At 40.9% G+C, this 23,964-nt stretch overlaps 1 protein-coding gene across 1 annotated transcript in view; it reads right to left on the minus strand.

Moving 5' to 3' along the window:
* MOB3B (MOB kinase activator 3B) overlaps positions 1 to 23,964 on the minus strand; it is a 124,420-nt gene that overhangs the window by 38,299 nt on the left and 62,157 nt on the right. The gene's annotated exons all lie outside the window — the stretch shown is intronic.

Genomic DNA, 23,964 nt, shown 5'->3' on the forward strand with positions numbered 1-23,964 from the left:
GTGTCTTAAAATATTAGATCTTCATAAGAGTGAATAGGCCAGCCTGCCAACTTACCCTTTAGTGATGTTCCAGGAAGCTGAATGTTATGGAAATAATGTCTAATGTGGTGCAATTTGTTACAAGTATACTGGAGAACTCCACCTGTGACAGAGGACAGCCTAGAGAGGCTCTAGATTTTACATGCTCAAGGCATTGTGCCTTTTTCTTTCCTCCTATCCCAGAGATAAACACAGCAGCAGTTGTGGTTCTTCTGACAGCAACAGCTTAACATGGCTGTGGAAAGTGGGACTGTTCAAAGAACAATGGCAATAAACTCATACATTTTCACAACAAGGAGTTCATTACTAGTAACTGTAATGAGGTAAAACTGGTCTGCAAAGACCAAGTACTTGATTTTCTCCGCTTGGTTCATATAGTTCCATCAGAACAAGAGCAAAACACCAAGCAAAACATTTAATTTTTAACAATAGCATAGTATGCAGTAGTGGTGCACCACAAGAGGCTACTGCGTGAGAAGTGGAAGCATGGGAAGGGATCTAGTTATGTGTTGTTATACATCTACACTTTCAGTACAGTGCCTTCATGTGCAAATACACATAGGCACTAACTAAACAATTGTGAACTTAGATGATATATTCTTTAGGCAAGCTGTTATTTATGCATGCCCTGGGATCAGGTTCATCTATTACATTTAAGAATTAACACATGACTGTGAGGAAAAGAGAAAGTATCGAGGAGGCTCTGCAGCCCACCACTCAGATTCAGCATGGATTTGTGCTGGAAAATAGAATGACATTAAAAGAAAAATTATTACATACTGTGTTCAAAAAACCTCCTGCAACAAAATTGTTATATCGAGCTTAAAAACCTAGATAGACTAGAACTGGTAAGAAGAAAGATGGCTGGCCATAACAGACTGATACTACGGTGTAGTGTTGTTCAATATACAGTGCACAGAACTTCACATACTAATTTCTGCAACAAATCATACTTTTTGGCTATACCATGGTTAGGAATCCACTCATTGTTTCCCAGAAATGTCACCTTTTGTATCAACAAAAAGTGAGTAAATATGAAAAAATGTTCAACAGCGGCACTGCATTAGTATGGACCTTATTACACATTGTAGTATGTGCTTCTGTGAAAACTGAGTTAAGTTTACCCTGAGCCCAATGGATACAACTGCATTGATCTCCACAGACTTGAGGTCATTGTTAGTCTGTTTATTTTTCCTCTGAAAGCATCAACATGATTAGAGTCTTCCCCTCCTGCTCCTGATTCAGAACACATTTTCAGTGGGACTATTCCCAGGACAATGTGCTTATCAGTCTCGGGGTGTGGTCAACATATTCCAAACATTGTGAAGGCTGCAAGACATTAAAAAATGATTTTGTGCACAGACCTCTCCAAGGGCTTAGGAGATCATGCTGCCTTAAGGAGTATGGGGAACTTTTAAGACACCATCACAGGTGTTCCTACATGGACATTTTATCTTGCAGCACTTAACTCCTAGAAGCATTTGGCTATGTGAAAAATTGGACTGGTTTTATATAAATGTATACACAAAATCTTTCAATATCTATCGCAAAATTAAACACAAGGTTTGAGCCTTCATGATTCTGCAGAAAAAAAAGTTTGAAACATGAACACTAAAGACAGAATCCAGAAGACTAAACAAAATAAATTCATTCAAAAATCTGCTCTTTGTCAATTATTAAGACAGACTAAAGGTTCAGTCAAAAGGTGCATTTTAAGTTGTGTTTAAGTTTGCATACAAGATGACTGAAGAGCACACAGAGACATCACACTGACCCCACTGTGTGTTCATTCATTCAAAATTTGCTATGGATTGTCCTTTACAAAAAGACTTTACTACAGTTTTAGAGTTTCTCCAGACCATTATTGAGTCACAGTAAGTCCCAACAGAAGTGTTGCCACTACTGTGGAGTGTATCACTTAAAACTTTATATATATTTTTATATATATATAAAGCAATCTCTCCCTGAGTATAGATCATGAAGCAGTACGTACAGTCCGCAGTCTGTAATACTTTCACTTCCTGCCTAGCAGTAAACTTCAGGTTAAAATAAAGGCTGCATCAATCCCTGAATCTGAGACGTTTGTGGCACCCTGCCAATTCAAAAAATCTGTTTACAAGACTGATATTTTCTGGATGCACTACTAGGCACCAAGAGCGGCTGCAGTATCTCCACTGAACTTTCTGATGCAAAAGGGAGAACATGCAGCAGCTCTAGAAATACTAAAGAGAGAAACCCAAGTGCAAAACATGTAGCCTTATTAATCAGCATACAGATCAACCTTCCAGATCCACTTAACTTTAAATTACTGTTTTCAGTTAAATTTAAGCTGTTCCAACTGAGAACGTACCATTAAAACTTTCTCTTTATTTTTTCCTGACAAAAACTCTGTGTGACAAGGGACAATTTCTGTCATTCTGATTTGTAATTGCTTTAGAAACCCCATAGTTTGGGGTGAAAGAGGAGATAACATGACCTCAGAAGGTAACTTCCCTAAACTATTCTTTGAGTATGCAATTCCATTAAAGCATCACATTCCTGTTGTCAGAAAGCTGGGGGAGGGGGGTGGGGTGTCAGTAAAAAAAGAAACACGTAACGTAAGGACAGTTGATGGCAAGATTCCCTAATACTACCATTTCCCATTTCATGTCTTTGCTCTTGGGTGTTTACCTGAAGTGGGGTGGATGTAAGCACAGGCTTAATATCGAATATAGAAGGTAGGGCTTTGTGGAATCACAGAGTTATGTCCCACCTGCTTTGTGCTTTCTTTGTGTAACTGCAGTGTTACAAAATTTCTTATCTTTCTATTACCTGCCTTGAAAATCTAAGATGAGTATTAGTAACAAAGCTAATAAGAGGGAGGAAAAAAGCCTGTTGCACTCAGTGCTCAATGTAGCACTACATCCGCAACTCAAAAGATCTACTACACTGCCAAACATAATGGAGATTTTCAGCTTACCATCCACAAATGTGTCTGTCTTCTCTGAAACTTACAGCTCAGGCAGACAGACCATGGGGCACAGCAAATCAATTGGCTGTTACCGCTTCAACCTGTCACACCAATCCCTTCACATACTTTGCTATTATTATGATATGTATGTCTGATCTAAAACTCAGATCAGAGCTGGTTCACTGTAATGTGCTGAAAGGTGCAGCATTTTGGTTACTGGTTCACAAGCACGCCACAAGGGAAGGCACTGTCTGTCAGAAGGGCACAATGGACAACTCAGAAGAGCAGCAGCTTGGGGTGTGTTGCTTCCATTTGTTTCTGCCTGTTTGTCCAAGCCAAATTAGATGTAGAGGTGAATACATTACATCCAAAGGCCTTAATGAAGAATAAAAAAATTACTTCAGAAGTAACATGAAAACAAGTGTTCTGGTTCAGGCCAGTATTCTATATAATGATGCTTTCTCCTAATGACCTCCTTGCCTTTGATCACTTTCTGCTCAAGCAATTTGCTGAGCCTACTGTAGCCTGCAATAGATCTCTCTTCAGACTGCCTCTCCAGCTACCCCTTAAATCCGTCTGTAGTTCTTCCACTTACATCTTCCTTTGGCAAAGTGCTCTGCAGTCTGCCTGGCACTGTGTTTCTTGTATGTCTCACTCTCCTTGGCGAGTTCTTGGCTTGGAAGAGGCAGTAAACGGGCAAACCCTGCCTGCAATGCTCGTACCATATCCTGCTCGTCAGCTCACCTCTCTTCTACGGAGACATGTCTAAGTCAACTCCTCTGTTTCTAATTCAGAAGCGTTCCTATACCTTTGCTCATCCTCATTGCCCTCTCTGAAACTTTTCCAGTTTTAACATTACTTTCTCTGTGATTAGAGAACTGCAAAATGGTGTGGGAGAAACAGGGATTTACACAGGTGCATAATTATGCGTTTTGGTTTGTTCCCAATTTATTTCCTAGTAATTCTTAACGTTTGGTTCGCACTGAACTTGTCTTTAATCTGCATGGTAACAGTTGCCTCAGAGATGATAATTTTACAGAGAAACTAGGACTGTTTTCCCACATGCAACACTTCTTACTTTTCTACACTGAATAGTATCTGCTTTTTTATTGCTTAGTTACTGTCTCACAGTATTGCCTTCTGCAATCCTTCAAAGTCAGTTTCTGTCCTGCTACCTTGAATAACTTCATAACATCACCAAATATTATCACCTGATTGCTCACCCTTTTTTCCAGCTTACCTACATTAAGGAATCAAAGTCCCACCATGTCAGGCTTCAGAACTCTACGCTGACCTTCTTCAGTTCCACAGTGGAAGAATTCAACTATTGACTCCTACCCTTTGCTTTCTTTTCTAGTCAATATTTTATGCATTTATCACCTGCAGTCTCAACATTGCGAAGTAGCTATTAGTATGCAAATACCATAAATGTATCATGATCAAGAGACCACTTTTTTCAAGGAGATTCATCAAACATGGATAAAGAACAAGGACTCGTTAGGGAGAACCCTTCATATACAGTGTTCTTTAATTGTGTTGGTTCTTTAAAAAAACAACAGAAAAACCCTCTACATATTAGAAGGTAAACTGAGATAGTTTATGTGACAAGGTGCCGAAAGTGAGTCAAAGAAAATCAAGTCATCCTGAAACAAATTTTCCAGAGAAAGAGAAACTAATGTACACAAGAAGATGACTCTGTGATGATGGCTCTACTGAAAATAGACATAGTTTTTTGAAACTCTTTCTGTTGGCTACAGACATACCCATATAGGACCAGTTATCCAGACCGTTGCAAAAATGCAGTCTGTCCTGGTTTCAGCTGGGACAGAGTTAATTTTCTTCCTAGTAGCTGGTACAGTGCTGTATTTTTAATTTAGTATGAGAACAATGTTGGTAACACACTGTTGTTTTAGTTATTGTTAAGTAGTGCTTACTTGCCAGGTGTGAGGACACAAAAGGTAATCAAGGAGATGGATTTCACTAATAAAAATAATGTTTGGGTCAATTGATTCAAAAGACAAGACAAAACACCAGCAAGGCAGGTCAACAGGGTAATACTGAATACCTAATTCCTTAAGTAAGGCAACAGTAGGAGAGTTAATTGTCCCACTCCCTGCAGTAACACCTCATTAACCTGAATGGTTAGATTTTTCTGGGAAGAAAAGACCAATTTCAGTTGCCACTGGAGTACAATCTACCTCAGCTGTCTCTGGCTTGTGGCTCCTTATTCTGTTAGCGGACCCACTTAATAATTAATCCCTTGGACCACTCAACTTTCTTTGGCAGTTATTCATAGTCAGACAACCATGGCAGTTTAAACATTTTCTGCTATTTCAACTTAGTGCACAGGTGTATGGCATCACTAAGAACTAATCTGGTGCCCTCCTGTGTAAGAGTTTTGTCAACAGCTCCTCCCACTTTCCAGATCACAGAAAACTCTTACAACTTTCCTACTGCTCTTTATTCTTTCAGACAGTAAAGTTTCACCACAGTGCTGGAAGCTAATGCTAAGTATGACCTTAGATTCAGAGATTGTCCATTGCCCTGAATCACGTGCTGCCTCTTATACATTCCAAGCATCCAGAAAGCAAGGTTTCTTCAAAGAATCACTCATTTCTGGCATTCATACATGACATGCTCAAATCATTAATAATTTCTGAGATTTTAAAAGCTACTCCAAGTTCTTCTTTTTCCTTTGAGACCATCAAAGCTAAAACTAAACATTCAGAGAGTTTTGCACTTCTGCTTCAAAAATATTTTAAGTAAAAAAACATTCAAAATGCAGATGATGTTCAAAAACAACTGAAATATAAATTGGAAACTTTGTGGCTGTCTCGCTTGGGAAAATCAATGTTAGTAACAAGGCAGTGTGTGGAGTTCAAATGTGGTACGCAGATGGAAAGTTTAATAGGTATCTTTAAGTACCATTTAATGATTTTACAGCTTGTCCCTGGCCAACAAGGGGAAGTGGGCCATTAAAGATGTTGTGCTAAGAAAGAACCATCTGCCAAAGCCAGCAGAGTCTGGCTGGTTGAATTAGCAGCTGGAGTCTACAGCTGAGAGTACTCATGCTCATTTCCTTGTCTGTCTCAGTCACCAGGAATTAACAATAGAAAGTTTAAAAAAGAAAGCAGTGTCCATTTTGCTCAGCAAAGAGTATTGGAAGTTCACGCAAGACAACTACTTGCGTTTTTGGGATCATATTCTGACAAATAGGTTTTAAGTCAACACTTCAGTCCCAGGGGAACAGGATTGGTGGTGTAAGTTCACAGCTTTGAATTCCTATCTAGGTGATTAAATCACATGAACATAGACATTATAGAGGAAAATGCTGGAGACACATAGCAGCCCAACAGAGCCAAAATATAAAGAAGAGAAAGATATTGTTCGCTGCCATTTTATTCAAGAAGAAAATATTATTAAAATCAAATATGGTTTCATTATAATTACGTAAGAAAAAAAAAGGTCAAATTAATCTGTAGCTAGTAAGCCTGATCTTCAATATCCTATGCTTTTTGTAATCAGCCACACACACTACTGTGAAGGCAATTTTCAGTTTTAAATAATTCAAACTTAATCTGTGATTTGATTCATAGCCTATGTTTCCATCCTATCTTTTTCTATTTTTCTACAATACACTGGTCTATCATCCGAGAAAAATTTTATGAACAAGTAAGGGTGTATAACTAGCTACAGTCTGGGAGGTTTTATAGAAACTGATTTTGTTTGCCTTCTGTTATCCCTTCCCAGAGAATCACTTGCCTGTGTCTCCCAGCACTGCTCCCGGCACTTCTGAATGGCGGTCAGCTATGCCATCCGAAGGGGGTTTGAAAGAAGGGGAGTGCCATCCACCAGTTACAGCAAGGAACATTTTGGCAGGGTCTCTTTCAGGCTAGTTTGCCATCTATGATAATACAACAAAATTCCACTTAAAAGGTGGTTATAAGCACATCAGAAATTGTAATGCTTGTTGTAAGAAATCACATTATAAATATTGGTGAATACAACTGGAGGACTGCAATGGAGGGATGCGGGCTTTTAAGGAAGGAGGGGCAGGGAAGGTGAGGAGGGGAGCAATCTGCTGTGTAAGAGCACTGGGAATGCAAAGAGCTCTGCCTTTGGACAGGTTAGGAGACAGTCAAGAGCTTCTGTGTCAAGATTAGCAGGCAGATCAATATGGGCACTGTTGTAGACTGCCTGCTCAGGAAAAAGTAGTAGATAAGGCATTCTGCAAACAAGCGGAAGAAGTTTAACAGTCATAGCCTCTGGTCCTCAAGGGGAACTTTAACCCAATTACTATCTGCTGGAGGGACAGTCCAGCAGGGCTCAAGCAATCTAGGAGACTTCTTGAGTGCATTGCAGCCTCCTGGCACAGGTAGTGGAGGAGCCAATAAGGAAAGGTGCTGTGCCAGTCCTGATACTTAATGAAGAAGGAAGAAGCGGTGGGGGACATGAAAGTTGGAGTCAGCCTTGGCTGCAGTGATCATGAGGTGGTGGAGGTCAGGATCCTAAGAGAAGACAGGAGGGCAAAAATGAAGTCCACAGTCTTGGATTACACGAAAGCACATTTCAACTCTTCAGAGATCTGCTTGGAAGAATCCTATGGGACACAATCCTACAGAGAAGAAGGGTCAAGTAGGGCTCGCTGATAATCAAGGATCACCTCCTCTGAGATCAAGAAAGCTCTGTCCTGCAGATAGAAAATCAAGCAAATGTTGCAGGAGGCCTGCAGTATCAGCAAGTTGCTCCTAACTGGAGTTGACTCTGGCAAGGCATGTGAACAGCTACAATAAAGGATTTTACAAGTACATAAACAGCAAAAGGAAAACTAGGGAAAATGTGGGTCTGCTGCTGAATGGGGCACAGGAACTGGTGAAAAATGATACTGAAGAGGTCAAGGTACTCAATGCCTTCTTGGCCTCAGTCTTTACTAATAAGATTGGCCTTTAGAAATCCAAGGCCCCTGAGACCAGAGGGAAAGTATGGAAAAAAAGAAGAATTACCCTTAGTGAAGGAGAATTAGGTTAGGGAAAAATTAAACAAATGGGACATACATAAGCCCATGGGGCCTGAAGGGATGCACCCACAAGTGCTGACAGAACTGTCTGTGACTGCAAGGCTACTCTTGACTACCTTTGAAAGGTCATGGTGACTGGAGGACATTCCTGGAAACTGGGAGAAAGCAAGAATCACTCCTGTCTTCAAGAAGGGCAAGTGTGAAGATGCCAGGAACTCCAGATCAGTCAGCCTCACCTCAGTCCCCAGGAAGGTGTTGGGAGAAAATCCTGCTGGAAGGCATCTCCAAATACATGAAGGACAAGAAGGTTATTGGGAGTAGTCAAAATGGATTTACAAGGTGAAACACACTTATCTAACCTGATGGCCTTCACAATGAGGTCACTAGGTAGGCAGATAATGGGGAAAGCAGTTGATATGCTTGACTCTAGTGAAGCCACTGCATCCTATAATATCATAATAGACAAGCTGACAAAGTATGGGTTAGATAACTGGACAATAATGTGGACTGAAAACAGGCTGAACTGCTGGGCCTAGAGCGCTGTTCTCAGTGGCACTAAGTCCAGATGAAAGCAAGTCACTACCTGTGTACCTCAGGGCTCAATACTGGTGTGTGACGGATGCACTCAACCCCACCTTAACCAAACCAGCAGTAGGTTGGTACAGGCTCCAGAGGAGGTAAAGGCCTGAGCGGTAGCTGGGCCAAGAACTCCTCTAGGAAACCCACAAAGGAGCAGAGTGACACAGTGAGCATCGATGCATATGATCTTGGAACACCAACCATGCGATAAACACATGAATACCAGGTGGCTTTTCCAAGACTCAATTTATCAAGGAACAAAGAAAACTGTGGGTACAAGGAGTCTCATGCATACCTTTCCCATTGTATGCAATTTGACTACAAGCCAACCACTTTATTCCATAAATATGACAGCCTAAGCGAGCATTCTTTGAGCTCTCCCTGCTAGGCAGCGTGGCTGCATGGCGGCGATCTCGCCTTGAGCTGGGACACCTCCAAGGTTGCTCCTCGAGGCAGAGACCTTTTACCAATGACAGATCTTTGGATGAGCCCAATTTGAGTTCTCCCTGAACTGCAACCAGACTGCACGCCAGGTGACTCTCCCCTTGAGCAGGGATGCCTCTCAAGGTTTGAGATTCCTTACCCGAGACTAAGATTCTTCCTTACCCGAGGTGGAGAGACCCCTTACTCACAACAGATCCTCGGTAAGTGATGACAGCATGCTGAATTAATACTAATGAAACATTACTAATCCATGTAGCTACTCAGTATTCATTATTATAAACTTTGTATAGATAATTCCGTTAGACATAAACCGTTGACCAAGTCTGAGACTAAGTCTGGATCCAGCCGCACCTAGACTCCTCTCTGAGAAGGAGTCTAGAAAGCAAGGGGGTCCACTCTGAACCTCGTGACTCAACGGGAGGGTCTCCCTTACCCTTTTGTGTCTCTGGTCTCTGTGTGAATCATTCTAATTCAACTCAATTTTCCTTTGTATGTTTTTTCCATGCAGTAGTTAATAGAGTGAACCTTGCCATCAAACTTTGTTAAGTTGCGCTTCTACAACATCATATTAAACATCATTTTTGCAAATACCTTTGACACTAATTCTTTAAGTGATCTAAATCACTCATATGTGACAAACTGGCATAGTTGGCAGGATCCTAAATTAGGATTCGCAGCAAATTGGTGTAGTTGGCAGGATGGCAAGTAGTATCACTGATTACTTATGGAAGCATGGAATAAGTCTGATCCCAAATTTTCAGAAGAATGGGCTTGTGACTACTGGCATGACTGGGGTGTTATTGAGGAACAATTATAATTAGCAAGAGGAAATATTAATGATGGTAAAGGAAACGGAATTATTTATAAGATGTTAGGCACCTGCCTAGAAGCCGTGTGTCAGGATAAGAAAAACCAAAACAGAGAGAGACAAGATCTGAGAGAGGAAATAGAAGGCATAAAGGTAGCCGAGTTATTACTGTCCCTGTAAAGTGAACAGCTACAGAAGCAGTTATAGGAAGAAAATGAGAAAATACAAAACCTGGAAGAAAAGATCGAAATGATGCTCTTGTGGGTCCCACACCTGTCTAACCCCATGCAAATTAGGAAACTAATAGTGTCCCCAGAGGATTGGGACGGTGATATTTGGGGTGATCCTGGTGACTATGATGAGGGAAAGGATGACCCCTTGTTCCCCTCAGAGTCCTCTGAGTATGAGGATAGATGCAACATTAAAGCAGAATACATTCTGATTCCTGTTGGTCCCTGAGGACAACTGGTGAAACGTCTAATAGATACAGCAGCACAAAGTTCAGTACTAACACAACAGGATGCTGAGAAGCTGGGTGTGTAACCCAGACAGCAGAGAGTTAAAGTCACCGGAGTTAATGGAGCAAGTGTTATTTGCCAAACCACAAAAGGTAATTTATAGCTCCCAGGCGAGAAGCTCATGTTGTGTACTCGCTTTGCAGTTAAAGATCAAAATGAAAATATTTTGGGTTTCAATGTTTTAAACAGATGAACCTGGCACCTGCTGGGTGACAGTGTGTGGTTCTTTGGTTCAAAATTTGACCCTAACCCTGATAGAAATTGGGAGGCTACAGTGTGTGTTCTTCACGCAGCCCCTGCACTCCCCAATTCAATACCCAATTTCTGCTGCAGCACGAAATGGAATTTCTGAGGTAATAGCAGACTTGGAAAAACAGCATATTATTTCCACAACTCACTTCCCATACAATTCACCAGTCTAGCGAATCTGAAAACCAGATGGGAGGTGGCATCTAACAATTAATTATCAGTGCTTAAATGCCAACACAGCCCCACTAACGGCTGCAGTACCCAATATTGCAGCTTTAATAGCCACACCACAAGCAGCTACACACCCATGGATGCCAGTGCTAGATGTCAAAGATAAGCTCTTTATGGTTCCCTTACAGGAGGAGAATAAAAAGAAATCCGCTTTTACTTGGGAAGGTATACAATACACCTTTAGCAAACTCCCACAGGGGTATAAACATTCACCCATTATTGCTCATGCTCTGCTTGCTGAACTTTTACAGACAGCCTCAGTCCTCCAAGATGTGAGACTGTGCCAATGTATAGATGATATTCTAATCAGAGGAACTTCCCCTGAAAAGGTGGAGGAAGCTGCAGCAGCAATGTGGCAAGCAATACATAAACCCGAGAAATGTCGGGCACCAAGTAGAGAAGTAAAGTTTTTAGGTACTTGGTGGGTAGCAGGCAGTACAGTGATTCCTCCAGATACCTTAAGAAAAAATCAAACAGCTGTGAATGCCCCACTCTAGGAAAGAGTAAGAACAGTTAATGGGAACTTTAGGATATTGGAGAAAACATGTACCTGGATTTTCTATCATTGCTCGACCACTGTACTCACTTTTACAAAAGAGAAAACAGTGGAAATGCAACCCAGAACATCAAGACACATTCAAAACCCTAATACAGGATTTAAAAATGTATCAGTCATTGGAACCAGTACACATAGCCTAATGGGGTTTTGCTGAATATGGTACTTACTGTAACCTCTTCCAAATTGGCCATCACAGACCAAAGACATCTTTATTATTCAGCTTGACTGCATTTAAAGAGACAGAACAGAGATACGCTGAATGGGAAAAGGGACTTTTGTCTTTAGTCCAAGCAGTAAAACAAGTTGAAAAAATATATCAGAAATAGCCTGTGCAAACCAGAGGACCATTTAATTTGCCAGAAGCAATCCTAAAGGAGACTGCTCCCCCAGAAGGAGTAGCACAAAAATCTATAGTCAGAAAATGGTATGCCTGCTTGACAGGAATTGCAGAGGAAATTACATTAACTGAAGAACATACTAAAGTTTCCAAATTACAGATGCCTATAAATGCAGATCCATTAGTGTTACAACAACTTTTTAAACCCTCATCAATTTTAGATGCACCTTCCCTCACCGAGGAAACACCAACACAAGACATTTGGTTCACTGATACCTCAGCAAAAAGAATAAATTGTAAATGGCAATATAAGGCTGCTACATTAAACATTACCACTGGCAAACAAATAGAAGGTGAAGGTATAGTGCACAAGTAGGAGAATTAAGAGCAGTTGTTTTAGCAACACAGAATGGAGCAAAAATCATATATGTAGACTCCTATGCTGTGTGGACTGGCACCACACAATGGCTCTGTCAATGGGAATCCCTGAACTGGGAAATAAACAGATCTCAAGTTTGGAGAACTCAAGATTGGCAACTATTACTAAATATAGCCAGAAAATCACCATTCAAGATGGGATGGGTAAAAGGTTATGCCAATGAAATAAACCATCCACAAACTGGTACTAAAAGGTGGATACACTGACTAAAACTAGGAAAATAAAAATAGGGTACTGCTTAAATCCTGAGTAGTATTGGTTGGGAGAACGGCTACATCAAAAATTAGGTCACACAGGTAAAGAAGTGCTTTACTTTGCTGCACAGAGCATGGGTTGGCCCCTAGACAGGAAAATTGTGAAGTTATTCTCACAGAATGTCCTCAACGTAGATTAAAATTACAAACAAATCGCCCTGCTAAAGCACCACTGCTACATATCAATCAAGGAAAAACTTTGTGGTCTACATGGCAGATTGATTATATTGGGCCATAAAAACCCTCTGCAAGGCATTGATACATCCTCACAGGAGTGGAAGTAGTCTCTGGCTTGCTGATGGCAACTAAGTGCCAAAAGGCTGATGGACAAAATACAGTACAAGGGCTATTGTCCTGGTTCTCAAGTCTACCTACTCTTGATGTCATCCAAAGTGATAAAGGCTTGCACTTGTCATGTAAGGAAGTGGTGGAATGGGCAAACCAAGAAGAAATTCAATGGGTATTCCACACCCCATATTATCCTCAATCAAATGGGATGGTAGAAAGAACTAATGGCTTATTGAAAAAGAGCCTTAAGCCACACGAGGCCCAGTGGGATATTCAACTTTTCAAAGTACTCCACCAACTGAATAATCAGTATGGGCCCACTGGGAGCCCTGGGAACCAAGCATTCTTTGCAAAAGCTGAGTCTAATGCTCCACCTTCTGATGAAATAAAATATCCAACAGCATTAAAGCCAGGACAACCTGTCATTGTGAATTTACCACAAATTGGAACTGTACCTATGACTAACTAAACCTCGTGGCCCACTTGCTTGGGAAGCTACTGATAGCAGTGATGCAAAACATAGAATTAGTACACAGAAAATTTTTCCTTCTTTCTAACAGGGTAAACTGCCTGGAAAACCTCACCAAGACTAGTCTATTTTACTTTTTTGTCTTGCAGCCTCCTCCAAGATGAAAGTAAGATACATCATCCTACTGCTGTTGAAGATTTCGGTAACACTTGCTTCCCCACGAACGCCGACCTGTCTCAATTTAATCATCAATCAGGAAATCAGACGCAATTGTGTCAATACAGATAAGCATCCTGTCTTGTTATTAACAGACAATAACATAAATGTGACTTGTGAAACCCAACCACCTGTTAAGGGATGTATTTATGTTATGATTATTCATAATAACTCTCACATGCCACGTAGAAACTGCTTTAATGTAAGTCATTGCTCACTCCATGAGAAAGTGAAACGACATGATCTTGAAATATCATGCAGCTGGAACACTTTAAAGAGACGAAATGTAATACTAGGATCAGTACCTCTCAGAATCATTAAACCTATCACGACGACATCAGTGCCTACTTTGAATACTCCCCCAGTTTCACTGAGAAGTCTTACTGAAAAATCCCTAGAGTGGCCATGGTCTCAAGCTTGTGTTAAGTATACCAGGACTATGGGAACACTCCCTAATGGGAGAAATTTAAGTCTTTCCACTGTGGTTATGCATGGAACAGAAGTATACTTAGAAAATGAATGGAGCTGGGATAGAAATGAAACAGATGTTAATAAAGTTCCACAACTTTGGGGAACAGCAGGGAAAGATATTAAAATAGGATGTAGGATGATCAATGGCTCTACCCACAAGAAGGCAACTGAGATTTCTGTGCACAACATTACATCAAACACTGAAGATACAAAACGTTGTGCCTCTGAAAGATTTGACTGTTGGTACAATTTTACCTTAGTGCAACCTGTTTTTGTAATCTGCCTCTGGGCTCACAAGGATGTAGGACTATCATTTAAATTCAAAATAGACATTACTGAGCCTAGCACAACAACATCTGCCAGTCCTCACTTAACATCCACCCCAACTGTAAAGGATAAGAAAGGTCTATCCCCTCAAATTTCTAAAATTGGACCCTATGCCATCAAATATACAGGCCAGCAACAAGTGCTACTTAATCCATCATGGTCCCTCAAACAAGTGGAACTATCAATGCAGGTTAATATCTCTGCAACTAAACCTACCTGCTTACCATTCCTGAACACATCTTATACAGGATGGTCAGCGTGGTTGCATGGGCGAACCCTCACCTCCCCAAAACAATCAAGGAGAGATGTGACTGGCATCCTGGGGACAGGATTAGGAGCATTAAACAGCATGGACGCTGAAGTTTTAGCAAACAAAATAAGCTCAGCACCAAGTAATTTACACAAGTTAGAACATCCACTGGAATCTTCTCTGGTGGCATTGCAAACTAACCAATGGCTCTCATCTGATATATTACCCCAATGGGAAAGAATGAATGAAAAGGACAACCAACTAATTGTGAATGCACTAGGTGCAGCCCAAATTAATGTCTCTCTCGCTCTTAGTTGTATTGAGGCTCAACTGTGGGTACAATCTACTGTGGCAACAATTGTAAGGGAAGGTGAAGAGGGCACCTTACCCACTGAAATTCGAAAGGTAATCTGGGATAATGCAACTAAATTTGAAAGGGAATTCCAATCCTGGTGGTGTCTAGTTAATTTCACCTATGACCCTACCAACAGTAAAGCCATAGCTTTTGTTCTGACAATACGCAATGCTTCGGTATACACCATATATCCAATTGTTGCGCTGGGATTAAATCACCATGGAACTGTCCTCTATCCATTAGAACACAGAGTATGGGCCCGACAAAATGGGAAAAAATGGCAAACGGTTGATGTTGATGCATGTGTCGTACAGGAACAACAGGGATTTATTTGTGAAAGTAATACCATTAAGGCCCAAGACATTTGTCTTGACACTGAACATAATATTTGTCATTTTGAAATACATCCTGATGAAACCCCTGAGACTGTACTTATATCTGTTGGAAATGGATGTATTTGTATGAGAACCCTTTGTGATTCTGTATTTGTAGACAACACCACGGTAGAGACAAATAATCATTCCAATATCTGTATTTGTAATTTTACCAGAATTAGGGGATGCGACTTTAACTATTCAGCTCCTGTCACAACCTACCAATTGCTACAATCTAACTATATATCATATCAAGATTTACTACCTAGCCCCATTGGAATGAATCTTACAGTGGTAAGAGAACTGTTGCAACATGATGACCTGAGTCAATTGTTAAAACGAATCCGGAACAACAGACAAAGAACCCTGATTACCATCCATCATGATGCAGAGAAGATACACCATGTCCTAGAAAAACTGAAGAAGGATGGAGAACTTCATTCATGGGACACCTTATTTGGATGGTCACCGACAGCAACAGGAACTTTGAATTTCATGCTTCATCCAATTGCGATTTTGTTAGCTCTAACAATATTGTGCTTATCACTTATAATCATTTTATATGTAAAGGTTTGGTACATAATGAAGCAAATACTCCCTGTTCATTGCAAGAAATCATCCAATAATGTAATTAATAGTAACATTTTATACTAAAAAAGAAAGCTGTTTGCTTACCATGGATCTGCAAGCGTGACAACATAGTATACAATTAACATTAATTTTGGCACTTAAACTAAACAGCTTATCAAATAATTGGACTCCTACCACTGATCTGCAAGACGCCACATATTTATGACATAGAGGCAAGAGGTAACTGTACCACCACTCTATGAGTCGATAAAGTGGATTGACTGTAGTCACAGGGTGGAGTGTGACGGATGCACTCAACCCCACCTTAACCAAACCAGCAGTAGGTTGGTACAGGCTCCAGAGGAGATAAAGGCCTGAGCGGTAGCTGGGCCAAGAACTCCTCTAGGAAACCCACAAAGGAGCAGAGTGACACAGTGAGCATCAATGCATACGATCTTGGAACACCAACCATGCGATTAACACATGAATACCAGGTGGCTTTTCCAAGACTCAGTTTAACAAAGAACAAAGAAAACTGTGGGTACAAGGAGTCTCATGCATACCTTTCCCACTGTATGCAATTTGACTACAAGCCAACCACTTTATTCCATAAATATGACAGCCTAAGTGAGCATTCTTTGAGCTCTCCCTGCTAGGCAGCGTGGCTGCATGGCGGCGATCTCGCCTTGAGCTGGGACACCTCCAAGGTTGCTCCTCGAGGCAGAGACCTTTTACCAATGACAGATCTTTGGATGAGCCCAATTTGAGTTCTCCCTGAACTGCAACCAGACTGCACGCCAGGTGACTCTCCCCTTGAGCAGGGATGCCTCTCAAGGTTTGAGATTCCTTACCCGAGACTAAGATTCTTCCTTACCCGAGGTGGAGAGACCCCTTACTCACAACAGATCCTCGGTAAGTGATGACAGCATGCTGAATTAATACTAATGAAACATTACTAATCCATGTAGCTACTCAGTATTCATTATTATAAACTTTGTATAGATAATTCCGTTAGACATAAACTGTTGACCAAGTCTGAGACTAAGTCTGGATCCAGCCGCACCTAGACTCCTCTCTGAGAAGGAGTCTAGAAAGCAAGGGGGTCCACTCTGAACCTCGTGACTCAACGGGAGGGTCTCCCTTACCCTTTTGTGTCTCTGGTCTCTGTGTGAATCATTCTAATTCAACTCAATTTTCCTTTGTATGTTTTTTCCATGCAGTAGTTAATAGAGTGAACCTTGCCATCAAACTTTGTTAAGTTGCGCTTCTACAACATCATATTAAACATCATTTTTGCAAATACCTTTGACACTAATTCTTTAAGTGATCTAAATCACTCATATGCAACACAGGGCCAATACTGTTCAGTATTTTCATTAATGATCTGGATGGTGGGTCAGAGTGCACCTTCAGGAAGTTTGCAGATGTTACAAAGCTGGAAGGAGTGGGGGATAACACCAGACGGGTGTGCCACTGTTCAGAGAAACCTTCACGTGCTGGAAAAATAGGCAGAGAGGAATCTCATTATGTTCAACATTGGTAAATGCATGGTCCTGCCCCCAGGGAGCAACAACCCAGTCACCAGCACACTCAGGGGGCTGAGTGGCTAGGAAGCAGCTTTGCTGAGAAGGACCTTTGGGTTCTGGCAGACTAAGCTGACCGTGAGCCAGCAATACACCTTCACAGCCAAAAAGGCCAAAAGTATCCTGAACTTCATTAGAAAGAGCATTGGCAGCACGTCAAAAAAGGTGATCCTCCCCTCTACTCAGCCCTGGTGTAGCCGCACCCAGAGTGCTGGGTCCAGTTCTGGGCTCCCCAGTAGAAGAAAGACATCGAGTTAACTGAACTGAGTATAGCACAGGGCCACAGAGATGAAGAGGAAACTGAGAGGCTGAGAGGTAGGACTCTACTCTGGAGAAGACTCAGGGGACCTTATATGTGTGTATAAATACCTGATGGGAGGGAATGAAGATGAGGGGGCAGATTCTTCTGTGTAGTTCCCACTGGCAGGACAAGAGGCAACAGGCACAAATTAGAACACATGAAATACCATCTGACCACAGGACAACACTTTTTTGCTGTGAGGGTGGTGAAACACTGCAACATATTGCCTGGAAACATTGTGGAATCTCCATCTGTGGACTGGACAACCTGCTCTACATTACCCTACTTTGAGCAGGGAGGTTGGACTAGATGATCTCAAGAGGTCTCTTCCAGCCTAAATTATTCTGTGATTCTGTAATTCTGTCCAGTAGAGCTCCAAGTGCCAGGATCAGGATCAGTGTTCACTGTCTTACCATGCTGCGCTCATGGCCTTTAAGGAACACCTTTACACTGGAGCTGCATGACCACATTAGGAGGTGAAGAGGCCTGTTTCCATCTGCCAACCTGGAGTTGTACTGGAGTTGTACTTGAACAGCTGTAGGAGTACTTTGACAGAGTAACTTATGGTACCAGACCTAGACCTAACAATACTGAATATAGGCATCTTGACAGGTTCAGAGAGCAATTCTTTCCTCAGCAGCAGAAGAGGATTGCACCTACACTTCCACTTCAGACCAACAGCACAGCCTGGAGACTGGGAACGGATTCAGGGTGCAAACAACTTAGGTACATACATGCTCAGCAAGGTTTTTGTGTACCTTGGTGAAGGCAGAATATGACTCTGACACTGGACAGTTTGTTTTCTCATTGCTGGAAAAAGAGTGAAAGTTAGTTATTACTGGAAAAGTTTGTAAATGTCTCTTTAGTAATCCGAGACCAGAAATTTATCAGGTGACAGTTTACATTATCACAATATGTAACATGTAATAAGACTGAAAAGGAGTTGCTCAATTTGAAAATGTTAAGACTCCAATAGCCGAAATATTAGAAAAAATGGGGACTCTGAATTCTCTGAAGGAACAGTGCTTTAATGAGACCTCTAACTCCATGTGTGGCCTCCATAGCTATACATCCACACGACGCTGAAAGGCAGGTGCAGTTCATTAGCTATTGCTGTTTCAGGTGAGCTTTTGTGGTTTTGATTGCAGGAGAAAGCAAGAGATGAAATAGCTTTCAAAGCTGGCTCTAAGTTGAGTTTGCAGGATCTCTGCAGCTGCATGACACAAAACTCTTTGCCAAAGCAGAAATCCAGTTTTGTTATCCCATGCTACATCCCCCCCTAAACTGGGTTTGGTGCACTACAATGGTACTGGTGTATGTCTGAGGATCCCACCTGTTGGAGAAGTTTTCCCAGACCTTTAGGACAGCTTCGACTAAGCAGTGAATACAGACTACAGCTGGTGAAGAGAACTGGGCTTTTTTCTATATTTCTCTATTTTGGCCTACATGCCCTGAACTACTTCCAATAACAGAAATCATTAGCTTAATGTTCCCAGTTATGCCACATAGAATCATTCTGCTTAGGAAGGTTTTATAAAAGATTCAGATTTTAGAATCAGAAATCTCACTGGAAGTCAACGACATTTGTCAGAGCCTGACTGTTCCCTCCAAAATTTACAAAACCCAATCTGATGATAAAAAATGTCAGGGGAAATTGCACTACCAACAAAAAAAGATCCTGATATAACAAACATAACTTTTGTAAATTAGCCCTATAAATCCTCACATAAAGAAAAACCTGCTCAAAAAATTAAGGAAGGTGTCACTGTCACCAGCATTTACTCTGAGAATGGGAAGATTTTTAAATTTCATTAAAAGAGGAACTGTTAAGACATATTTTAAATAGAATGAGAAGAAGTTTTGTGTGTGTTAACAGCTGAGCCCTCATAACAGGAGACATGCTAGGATAAGCTTGGGCAGATGACAGGAGAGATAACAAGGAAATCCTTCATTTTAGCTGAAGGCTACATTCCATGTGACAGTTTTTTCATCTTGAATATTTACATCGTTGCTTGCTTTACTGTAAAGCTTCTCAGCTCATGTGAAAGCAGCTGCAGCTTCAAAATGAAGTCCTCAGTGTCCTGCAACCCAGTTGTCTGCAGGCAGCATAGACTATGGAAAACTAAATCACAGTGCCTGTGGTACACGTCCACGAGTGAATACCCCCAATTTCTTTGTGTCAACAAGCTTCGGTTGTGGGTTTTTTTCTCTCTTTTGCTGCTGTTGGTTTCTCAGAAGGCAATTAAATTACTGTACCATTATTTTTTTGTTTGTTGACACCTGTTGCTGTGCCTTGGGACAGTTACAAATGTTTGTGATCTCTGCAGCAAAAATACATAGTTAACTGGTAATGAACTGGGTCAAGTTACAACACAGCCTGAATACGAAAATGAGCACCGATTTTTACTCAAAAATTTTGGGTCTGAATTTGATGGCTACTGTGACATAAACAGTTTTTAAAATATCCCTGTCTAAAGGCAATTTATAAAGTATTTAAAGGAACTGCAAGTGTAAATGAAAGACAAATCAGGCATAAAGTTTTAGATCTCTTTTTCTCACTTGGAAGGAGAACAGAAGGATGTATCTTCAGCCCAAATCTTCCAACTGCTCTTTTTTCACCAGGAAAATTTATGGGCAGAAATTCTCAATGCAGCCCAAACCAGTAGAAAACTGAAATGAGCAGAACAGAGAGTCACCATGAAGATAAAACAGTGGGACTGCCATTTGTGAGATCCTCATTCTTTCCAGAATACCCTGGATCAAAGGATGTTCTCACACCTCTAACATGTGGATTGCTGAAAGCTGGGAAAAAGCACTTTCCCCTTTTCTTACACTCTTCTCCCATGGACATCCTCTATTGGGCTGGCTGGACCCTTGCTTTGAACTTTACAGAATTTCTTCCACAAATCATGTGCTCAAAAGCCATGGATCTGGAAGCAAATATTCAAAAATCTTCTAGGTCCTGAGTAAATAAACACCTAGGCAAAACCTTCCTCTTCCTCTGTTTGATCTGCAATTTTAATTCCTTCAGAAACTCTGTCAAGCATTCTCTTGGAGGGCTAGGAATGCATGGGATTGGAGTCTTTCTAAAGCCTTTCATTTTTCATTCCCTTTACTCCAAATGCATACACAAAGCTTGTGGATTAGGAACAAATCAAGAGTATTCTTTGAATCACTGATACTACCTGTTTCTGGATGCACCAAGGAACCACTGGGTAATCCAAGAATTTCCCATCTGAATAGCTACTCATACATTATGTAGACTACTTTGATTACCTGAGCTTTGATCTCTTATTTGACAAATGAATAGTAACATTTACCTTGCTTTATAGGGCTTTTCAACAATTAGATCTTGAATAAAAATACCAAAACCAAGCCCTAAAACTTCAAGGGAAAGGCAGCCATGGTATGCAACTAATTTTAGAGCACATAAATTCTAAACAGATGTATTGTTTTAATGGCCAAATATTCACTGGCACTTTTCTAAAAGGTCTGATGTCACCCAGCATATGGTTTGGAAGTGTCTCCGTTGCCGAGTACAATGGCTTCAAGCTTTAGGGATTTGTCTGTTAGAGTGCTGAGTTCTTTCTGCTAAGGCTGGTTAGAGCTGATGGTGTACGAACAAGAGTTACCATTATTTCACCATGCTCTTGCTGACAGTATACATTTATTGGTAAACTATAATGTTTCTCAGTTCAGCTGAATATCCACTTCTTAAAAGAAAAGGTACTTCTTTCCATATCCAGATGAGAGTTTTGTCTTTCAAAGAGAAGCTGTTCATTATCCTCCCTTTCCCCTTCCAACTATTAACAGATTTTGATTATTCCCTTCTTGATCATCTCTGATTCCAGATGTCTCAGCAACCTTCCTTTTGTTTCTCATGAATCAAAGTGCCGCTGATTCACATTATGAGAAGGAAATACAAGTTTCCACTGTGTATTTTCAAGCATATGAAAAGGCACAGCCCCCTCATGTTCTTCAGACATGTGACTCAATGCGAGATGGAAAGAAGAAAAAAGTCCTCTGTGTCAGCACTGTCAGTAAAGCCTGTTTCACTCTGTACTGTGTTGCTGAGATGCTCTGAGCATTTGTCAGGTCTTTTCTAATCTTTGACTTTGCTGTAACTGGGGTTTTCCGCTCAGTCATACAAAACAGTCACCCACCAGGTACCACGGCCTGCATTTAAGCCCTATTCCAAGGATTCTAAGCATGGCTCACAGGATTTTCCAAGTAAAGCAAAACTTTTGAAAAGGGAGGCTCATGAAACACTACAGAGATCTGTGTTTTAGGAAATTCCCATGTCCATTTGCATGTGGAGGCACCAACTATTGTGGTGCATCATCTGCTGGAGAGCGTCTTGTGTCAGTCTCCAGGGAAAATGGAACAATTTAGACCTTCGCTTTGTGGTTTTCTCTACTTAAAAACAATTCTTTGAGGTTAAATGTGTAATCAGAAGACTGGTTCTTGTACAAACAATGTCAAACACTGAAAATTATTTGATATTTCCACAGTCTATATGCTGCACATGTAAGTTTTGTGGCACACAGCCTACTATAACCAAAGAATTTTTACTGTAAGTTGTTCATCCCTGTGACACAGAGCTTACAACTCAGCCTGAGAATGACTGTCAGGCTGCAAAGCCTTTCTCCAGGGTCTCTGTTGTCAATGTGAGTTACAGCGTAAAAACAGTTGTCTGGCATCTCACAGTGCACTGCTTAGGCACATGGAAGCTACATTAACCATCAGTGGAGGAGAAGGGAAGTTTGTTGCTTTAATTAAGACAGCGTATGCAGTTCTGTCCACATGGCTGGAAGAAGGTAAGAGTGAAGATAACTATGTCACATTATTTCTGTGACTCATCAGATCTCTTTGCAGGACAAGCACTTGTCCTGTCACAGCTGTGTTGATAAGACTGGCCTTTATCTTTTGGCTTCAAACACCAAAAGGCACATGCAGGATGCGTATTTTGTTTCCTGATTCACTGCAAGCAGTTCTTGGACTGCGTTGGCTGATAGGTTCCAGTCAAAACTGCCCAGCTTATAGAGAAAAAAAGAAACAATTATGCCAGCAGCTACATATGTTAAGAGAGAATGAAAGAGAAGATCAATGAAATTCCAGCTTCTGTTGTATATCTGCGCAATTCCAACAGTCAAATAGTATGTAGATTTTCGTGGAGGTAACTGCACTGCATAGAGTTACCATGAGGGCAGATGGGAGACTGGATGGAGTTCTACAGTGCTTAAACGCCACGAACATGTGAAGTTGTACATGTCACATGTACAGCCACAGGACAGTTGTAGGAGTGAGCAAGCAAGTCATGTAGAAAGACAAGCTTGAATGCATCGGTGGACTGAAAAACACAGCTTACAATTATCAAGGAAAAAACCCCTTTCACTCACCACCTACAGGCATACCTTGTGTCGGTCATATTTATAGAAGTGTCTGCACTGTAGGTGTGGAAGGCCAGCAGCCAGTACTTGATGGCTTCTGCTTGGATTTCTCCAGAACATTAACAAAGGTGTATGAAAGGATTTTATCCCTGCTTGGATAGAAACACAGAAACACAGAGAGGAACAACCTACCAAAGCGTTTACTTTTTGTTTTAGTTTTCCTGAAGTCAGGTGGTCCCCCAGCATGTAACAGGTGGCAGTCTTAGAATCAGAGCACACATACATTCCATTGAAGCATGGGGCATAAGCTGACAAGTATCCATTTTTGTCCTGTTATTCCAGTGTTTTCAGTTACTTTATTTTCTACCACTCATTATCAATCTACACCCACACAAATACACTTCAAATATTTCTTCTGTGCCGCTTACTGTTTGAAGTTTCCATTAGAAAGTATGTTGCAGAAAACATGTTTTGGGAGTATTACAGCACAACTGTCTAATATGAACAATTCTACGCTCAAACCCCACTTTTTACAGGAAAACAATTATACATTTAAAAATGCCTTGCTCACTACACAAACATAAAATGAAGAAACATGTTTTACAGCAGTGTTGCTGTACACTCCCAAACCATTTAATGGAGTATTTCTTGCTTTACCACTGTTGGATGCTAGCTGGCATCAGCAGCACATGCCTGGTTTAACTAGATAAAGAGCAATGAGGTATATTATATGATGATAAGACAAAGTAAAGTAAGGTCCATTCTTGTTACACAAGTTTTGATCAAAGATCCTGGTGATGCTCAGTACACAAGTATCAGTAAAAACAAGAAGGATGCTTTATATTACCACTAAGCATGACTACTAAGCAAAATAACTGTATTGGCTTGAACATGGAGGAACTCTGATAACCGGTGTTCATACTGATCCATATCATACTAGATTCAC

The sequence above is a fragment of the Accipiter gentilis genome, chromosome Z, assembly GCF_929443795.1.
Source record: "Accipiter gentilis chromosome Z, bAccGen1.1, whole genome shotgun sequence".
NCBI classification, from domain to species: domain Eukaryota; kingdom Metazoa; phylum Chordata; class Aves; order Accipitriformes; family Accipitridae; genus Astur; species Astur gentilis.